Raw genomic sequence first — 9020 nt, 5'->3', positions numbered from 1 at the left:
CAACCGGACATTCGTTGAAGGTCAACAGGTATTATTGTTTAACGCACGTTTGCGATTGTTTCCAAGGACATTGAAGTCCAGCTGGTCTGAGCCATTCCGAATCAAGACAATCTTTCCCCACGGCGCGGTGGAACTGACAACTGAAGATGGAAACAATGCATTTAAAGTCAATGGTCAATAGATTAAGACTTACTATGGAGGCGACGTGGATCGATGCATGGATACCATTGACTTAGGCAAGCAGGATTAACCGCTTGCGGGGGATGCAATTGCTGTAATTCTGAAAACTTCTTCCAATTAACATGCCTATCTTTATGTTTAATCGCTTTCTTTATAGCTTTCATTTACTGCTTTCTAAATTGCGCTATTTACTGATTATTAGACTTAGCCTTTAATGCTTTCTATATTTACCTTCAATTTAATTCAATTGTGTATTTCCATGTCATGTTTAATTTTTTTAAGTTGTTTATATTAGTAGCGCTGCTATTAAATTTTTGTTAATGACTGGATGAAACATTGAACACCGCAAAGTCTTTTCGACTAGCGTTATTGATGAATTAAAAAGAAAAAAAAATGGTATGTAACGCGATGATGGGTTCATTTCATGATAACAGATACACTTTGCGTCCATTACACCCAAATGTATTGCGTTGAGGGGTGTGTTGCGCGCATATGTGTTCTTTGCCCGTCCTTAGCAAAAATGCACTATGTTGAGGTAGTGTTGTGCTGGTAGAAATACCGTGCGCCCGATTCTCCAAAAATGCGTTGAGTTAGAGGGTGTGTTGCAGGAATATATGCGTTGTTGTCTGTCCTCAACAAAAATGTATTTGCGTTAATGGAAGTGCGGTGTTAATTTTCAATCTTGCACCTGTCTGAATCAAATTCAAAGATAATTTCAATTCATTATTTTTCTATGTTTAGCTAAATTCTTTGATTCTTTGTACAGGCAAAATTTTTGTATTGCGTTAGTTGTAATTATTTGTATACTTAGTTAATTTTCAAAACAATTGAGTACATATTCTCTTTATATGCCTATGCCTCTTCTTTATCATCCTTTGTCAACTTTGCGATATTCTTAATCTTTTATTTTTGCATTCTTCATTGCGCTACCATGATGTATTATATGCTTACACTTAGAAACATTTCCCACACTTTGTAATGTCTGACTAACACTTAGTTAATTCGTAGCTTAGCAACACTTTACCTTTTACCCTTCAAAATTCTGCTCAAACCTTCTTTTTGAAATTTTGTCTAAGTGTTGGTCTATTCTGTCCAAACAACGCAATGAGGCCCTTGCACATCTCTAAATTTGGGGGTGGGGAAGGTCTGAGCAGATGAGATCAAGAGTATGCGGCCATTAAGAAAAATGCAGGAACCTGCTCGTAGTTGGATGTTTTAAGCTTGTAATTATATGTGTATGACATATCTACCACTTATTGATGAATTCTACAAATTGTCCAATTTCAAGCGTTGTTATGAAGGCCGCTTCCATCCAATTCAACACCCAGATTATTGGCCAGAATTATCATTTGCAGAAGTTCGTCTAAATGCGGACTTATTAAGAGAACAATGTCCGCCAAAAAGTACGCGCATTCATAATGAAATGGATTGGAAAGAAGCAAGCCAAAAAGTGCGATGTACAATTTGCAAAAGAGAAGGACATAACAGATGCACTTGTCCACACCATACACTGGGTGCTTCGTCGTCTTCGGGTCATTAGGTGTATTTTTTTTTACTTGTATATTTTATATACCTGTATTCTTTATGTATTTATATTTTTTTGATGTAATTGTATATTTCATATATTTGTATTCTTTATGTATTTATATTTTTCATGTAATTGTATATTTCATGTATTTGTATTCTTTATGTATTTATATTTTTCATGTAATTGTATATTTTATGTACTTGTATTCTTTATGTACTTATAATTTTTATGTAATTGTATATTTTATGTACTTGTATTCTTTATGTATTTATAATGAATTTATGTAATAAAATTATTTTATGTAATTGTATTTTTTTATGTACTTTTTATGTATCTTTTATGTCATGAATTTTATTATGTAATGTAATTTGAACTTTTTAGGTAATGGAGTCTGGTCCTTCTAATCCTGTACAATTGTACCAACAAAATATGCATCGTTCACAGACAGTATGGGATAGTTCTTCCACTGTAGTGTTGAGTTGTCGGAGAAGGGAGGTGACTGCACAACATACTATCCCATTTGATCACCGCATTATTCCATATGTTCAGCAGGTAGGTTTTCTTGGGGTTGCACAAATTGGTTTCATCCAGCTTGATTGACACCTTATTACTACTCTAGTTGAACGCTGGAGACCAGAGACCCACACATTTCACCTACCTTGTGGGAAATGTATGATTACGCTGCAGGATATTACCATACAATTTGGGTTACGAGTGGACGGGCAACCATTGACAGGTTTACTACAGTATGACTGGAAGAACGTTTGTGAAGAGCTCTTAGGCGTTCTACTAGAGGATGGTTGGCATCCCAGTTTCAAGAATTACCTCCCGATGCCTACGACATCAGCGTACGTAGGTATGCATGAGCATACATCTTGCAGTTTATTGGAGGATTTTTATTTGCTGACAAGTCAAATACTCCGGTGCATCTCATGTTCCTCCCATTAATATCTGATTTCGAGCACGCTGGTACGTACTCGTGGGGTGGTACATGTCTTGCATGGTCGTATAGAGAACTTTGTCAGGCTTTCAATGCACAAGCGTTGGAAATAGCGGGGCCACTGATACTATTACAAGTATGGGCTTATGATCGATTTCCAATTATAGCACCACAAGTCCAACTACAGGCCCCAGATCATCGTCCAGTTAGTGCTAGGTATTATTTCATTTATATATTTATTTCGTTACCATTTTATGTAATAATATAAATTAATTGTACTTTTTATAATTTTAGATGGAGTGGTGTATTAGCTGTCTTTGAATAGTCAGCAAATATTTTGTTCGTGTATAGAAAAATATTCGACGTGTTGATGCACAATCAAGTAGTAAATATGTATATAAATGAATATTTAAAACATTTTATATGTATACTTTTTTTTTTGTCAGATTATTTGGACGTCATACACATAGATTTGGTCATCCTTACCTGATTATTGTCGTGATCGTGAAGACATCTGGTTGACCGTTTGCCCTCTTATATGCTTCCATATAATAGAGTGGCATCATCCAGATCGTGTGCTGAGACAGTTCGTTCTGCAACAAACGATACATTTCGTTGTCCTATACACTCCCAATACGACACCAGATCAATTTAAAAAGTAAGCACGACCAAGACTGGTGTCGAATCCATGCGGAATATTTATCCTACTGGCATGGACGACATGATTGCATAGGGAGAATTAACAAATAGGCCAACTACATCAGATGACTACTTTCCCTTGTACAATTCGATCACGAGGCGATTTATCAGACCTGACGGCGCTTACTATTACTACATGGTAAGAGATTTAAAATCAGACATTTCTCATATATATAATATGAATATTGTTTAATATTTATTTTTTTATCGTACAAAATAATTTTATCGATGATTTTAACAATATTCAGTGTAGAACAACTTACCAGAATTGGGTTCAATGTGTCATAGAAGATATTATTCAACAAACAAGACGACTCAATGTTGCTGACACCGATCAAAGACGTATTCGTCGTAGACGATAGCGACAATAGGGTGAACCTAATTTAGAGGGACACGAAGACAACCCCATGAGGGGTAAGGACTAGGATTGTAAATTAAAGAACTAATTGTAAATATTCTTTAATATCATGGTATTTTTTTTTTAATATGAGTGCAAGATATTTTCATTGTAGATTAAATATATAATTAAGTTTAATAATGAAGGAATTAAGTTTAACAATTAAAAAAATAGTCAACAAACTTTAAAAAAAGAAAAAAAGAAAAAAAAATATAAGCAAATCGTGGACGAGTTTACTTGATCGGTCAACCAATCAACCAACGTGGTGTTGACTGGATTAAACGGTACTCGTGTACCGGGTACACGAGTATGTCACATGAAAATCGTGTACCCAGTACACGATTCTATTACTCTATTTTTGTCAATAGTTTTCCAAAATACTTATTCTCAGAAATTGTTTACCCTAACCCTATTTTTATCATTATATAATTTCTAAATTTGCGAGAATCCAAAAAAATATAAAATGAATATGACAAGTGACATGACAGCGATTGAAAATTTCCAAATTGGAATATAAAAATTGTTTGCCTCGATTTGTTTCTTTACGCCATCCATGTGCATTTTGTCAAACCAATAAACATAATAATAAATAAGTATGAAGCAAAGTCGTCCGGCCCAATAAAATATCCACTGGCACATATTTTCGGTCGATTTCGACCCCCGCCAAATTTCAGTGCGGAGGAATTTCGATTTTCCTGGAAATTTTCGAGAATTTTTATGGAATTTTTGTTTTTCTTTTAGCAATTAGACTGAATTGAAGTTTTTTAAGGTTTCCGGACTTGTCTTAATTACACAAAATTATATAATTTTAATATATAATTTTATCTCAAAATTAAATTGATGTAAGTTTTATTTTTTACTATCCAAAGCCTTCATTTTCAAGAACCAAAATTGAGAAAAATAATAACATATATTTATTTTTAATTTCATTCAAACATTTTTCTACTTATTTTTCACATTATTACACCTCAAAATTAGATTGATGTAAGTTTTTATTTTTATTTTTTACTATCTAATGCTTTCATTTCTAAGAAACAAAAATTGATAAAAATAATATAAATTTATTTTAATTTCATTTAATTTTTTTTCATTCAATTTTCACATCATTTCACTTTAAAATTGACTTGATGTGAGTTTTGCTTCTTTTACCATTCAAAGTTTCCATTTCCAAGAAAATGCCTTGGAATAAAATAAAATAAAATTTGATATTATTTTTCATTTCTTTTTTAGATTTTTGCTCTTGCATCAACATTTACATAAATATACATAATAACTCTAAATATTGTCTTACTTTATAAAAATGATGATTAAAAATGGTCAAATATAGTCTAATTAGGTCACAATCAAAGTAATTATAAGAATTTTCATCAATTTTCGCAATGTTTCCCGAAATTTCCATCAATATCAATATTCATTGATATCAATATTTCCATAAAATAGGGACCTCGATATTTCCAATATTTCGGACCTTGACGATCACTAGGTCTCAAAAAAAAAAAAAAAAAGAAAAAAGAAAAAAAAATTATCATATTCTAATATCTCTCTTTCTCTTTCTCTTTCTCTTTCTTTTTCTTTTTCTAAGGTTATTCCAATCTCCTTTTTTCCCTTTTTCTATTTCTAAAGGTTATTCTATCTTTGCCTAAAGTTACGGGTTATGTTTTTAAATAATTTATAGGGAAACTTGTATTTTGTAATGAGATGATAAAAGTACCCTATTTTTTAAAAACTTCTTTTTCTAACCTCCCGTTGACCTTTTTAGATTTTAGTAGAGGGTCCTACAATGTGAAAAATTTAATATACCTCCATACAAATAATTCATTCTTCATTCTTCATCTTCTTCCCGAAAGTGTGAGGGCCCAAGATTGACTCTTCAAATTCTTCCCATAAGTCCCCAAAGCGTCGTTTCATAAACCTTGGCTCAAACGGTTAAATTTCTCTAAAAAAACCACTGATCCCAACATTTCTCATAAAATCCCATTTCCTCTCACAAAATTCCCTCTCGCTCTGTAAAAACTCCCTCAATTTTGACTTAATCTTCGATGGTTTGGTAGAACCTCTGTTCGTGCGTTGGATTCTACACAAGTACCTTCATTTGTTTCGAAAGGTACTTTGTTTAGAATCCATTTCTAGGTTTTCTCCACCATCTTGCTAAGTATTTTCATTGTTACAACCGATGGGGTGTTTTTTTAAACGAACTGAAACAGATACTTGAACTAATGAATTTATGTTTTTGAAACAGATTGAGCTACCATTTCTTTTGTCTACTACATCTGGAATTCTATTTAGATCTGATACCATAAAGAGGAATCCTTCTGCATTCAAGCCCTAGCTTTCCTACCACAGTTACCATACTTACATTTCATAGTCAATAAGGACTTAATGGATTTACGACCACAGTTTCAAAGTTCTGACACATGGAAAAGAGCGATAATGCATATGCGAGATCTACCTTTGAAAGGTATATCTGACCAAGCTCAATATTGACATGTCTTTACTGAACATCTGATCTGTCACAATAATCGGCATCTCAGTCAAAGACATTTCAACGTGTCCAGATTTAATGCCAATTAGCGGTGCTTCAAGATTGACTTAGCATCATCATTCTCTTCAAATACATTACCACCCTCTTTAACATCATCTCCATCACCTGTTGGGGTTGATGTGCTAAATCTCATAGGGTCCTATAGTTTGTAAACACGTGTATGAAAAAACATTTTTGATGTATAATATGAGATATTTTCTTCACTATTGTCTATAAAATATGGGATATTTTAGTTGCATTAACCATAAACCAATAAACTAAGATCTCTGGTTATCGTTGTAACTTAAGCATGTACGTGGAGACATACAAGTGGATCATGCCTTAAGTGATAACTTAAATGGTTTATAGTATATGGATAAAGGAGGGAAACCTTATCCTGGTGACACTACAGATACGACCCATTTTGTAGATATTAGAGTGTTGTAAAGTTCTACAGGTGGTCTAATTCTAATCATTCATGTGGAGAAATGTGAGTGGGGGTATCCTATACAAAGGAGTTTGTATAAGACCGGACCACGAAATGTCTAGTCTCGTTATATAACACCATTCATGATGGAAACTTTCATTTCACTAGGATGACCATAGGTAACATGACCTTAATCTTGAGTGAGTTGGGAACTCCTACCTATGAGGGCGGTCCTTTGATTTGCATAAGGTGCGAGTGGCCAGATTGCCGACTCAAACCTACCACTTTAGGGATTCATCTGATTGGGAGCTGGGAACTCAGCTACACAAGATGGAATTCACTCATTTGCTGAAGTAGGGGTAAGTAGATAGATTGCTCCCTTAAGAGCTGATTCTGGGACTTGAACAATGTAGCGCCACACACTTTCTCATGGCCCGAGAAGTGTTCACTCATAGTAGGACTATGATGTATTATTCATTAGAGGAATTAGTGGTACTTAAGGAGTTAGATGTAACTACAAGGGAAAAATGGTAAATTGGTCCAGCTGTACTTACGAGCGATCTATGAAGGGTTATCATACTATTGATTGGTTATATCCAATGGACAAAAAAATATATCTGTAGTGAGAAGAGTGCAGATGTCAGTCTTTAGTGGAGTGCTTGACAGTTAACGGATGGTGGATATCGTGATTAAAGATTTTAGTTAGTTATTCACGTACCGTTGGAGCTTCAAGCTATAGGTCCATAAGATCATCTTGGTAGCACTTTCTCAATTGTTATTAGTCAATTTAATCCTATTAAACTAATTAAAAGATTAACTTAGGTTTTTAATCTCATTAGAACCGTGATCTTAGGTCTATCTCCATCAAATTTTAAAACTCTTTTAAAACATGATTCAAGCCTAAGTTTGCATGCATGTCTTTCTTCTTATTTTAGTTCTAATTTCCATTATAACTCTTATAAAAGAAACAATTAAAACCATCCACATTGCTAAGCTAGACTAGGTATTTATAACTCTTATAAATTAACCCATGTGTCATGCTTCATGCAATATCCATTCATTACTATATATAACTCTTATATAATATGTAATGAACTAAGCATACATGCTTCAATACACCCTTATACTATAACATTTATAATATGAAGATGATGCATGAATATGCTTAATACATGCATAAATATAACTCTTATATTATATGATGCATGAGCATGCTCTTATGTTTTAATCATGCAAGCCACTATATTATAACTCTTATAATATAAAGATGATGCATGAAAAAATGCATAACCTATGGTAGGATTTAAAATTATATGGCATACTATATGACATATAATTTAAAGATACATCTCATGTACATTCACCAAAATTAATGGACCAGAATGATTAGCCCAAAAAACCAGAAATAAAAACTATTGATTACATAAACCATCGAGTAAACCGGTTCAGGCGAACCGGGTCTTGAACTACCTGGGCGAAGCCTCGCTCCCTGATCGTATAGCTTTTTCTTTTGATCGTTTAGTAAAGCTAGTCAAGTAACCACGATCGTGTAGCAACGATCGAGTACCTTTGACTATATGATGAAGCATGAAGGCCACTCGATCGTGCAACACACTGAGTATAACACTTGCCTAAACGATCGAGTAGATGACAACTATGCGATAAAGCATGTTGGCCTACATGATTGTTTAGTGCGCGTGCCTACCATGCAACGAGTACCCCATACTCAACGATCGTTTACCCCCATCTTTTACACGATCGAGTAGCCAACGTAAACCGATTGAATAAACATTTTACTCGTTTGTTTAGCATCAGCCATATGATCATTTAGTAAATGCTACACGATCGAGTTAGAACTTTTCTACTTGATCGTTTAGCCAAATCTAAACGATTGTTTAGCCTGTCTACACGATCCGACCAACTCTTGGTCTTCTTCTTCCTCGAAGTAAACTGCATCTCCATGCCTTGAAGCTTCATCATGAGTGACTTTTACAAACTCAAACTCTTTGAATACAGACTCACTAGCAAGTTAATATGCCCAAAAACACAGGGGCCCTTACAACTAACTTTAAAATGTAAAAGAAAGTAATAACCAGAGGTAATCATCCCAGAAACTCTATTGACTCACATCCACAAATATATCTAACATTTAAATATAATGTAGACATGCTTAAAACCCAGAATGTAAATGTAATTCAATACATCAATGGATTTGGAATATCATAACAACCTGGCTTTGATACGAATTGAAGGATCTCTTATTCAAGAGAACCAATGAGTGAGAGCAAGAACTTTCCAAGCCCATTGTGAAAGAATAGAACATTTACA

This window comes from Benincasa hispida, chromosome 5 (assembly GCF_027475165.1).
Source record: "Benincasa hispida cultivar pf3 chromosome 5, pf3_genome.v1.1, whole genome shotgun sequence".
NCBI lineage: Eukaryota > Viridiplantae > Streptophyta > Magnoliopsida > Cucurbitales > Cucurbitaceae > Benincasa > Benincasa hispida.
Note: the sequence above shows the minus strand (reverse complement) of the source record.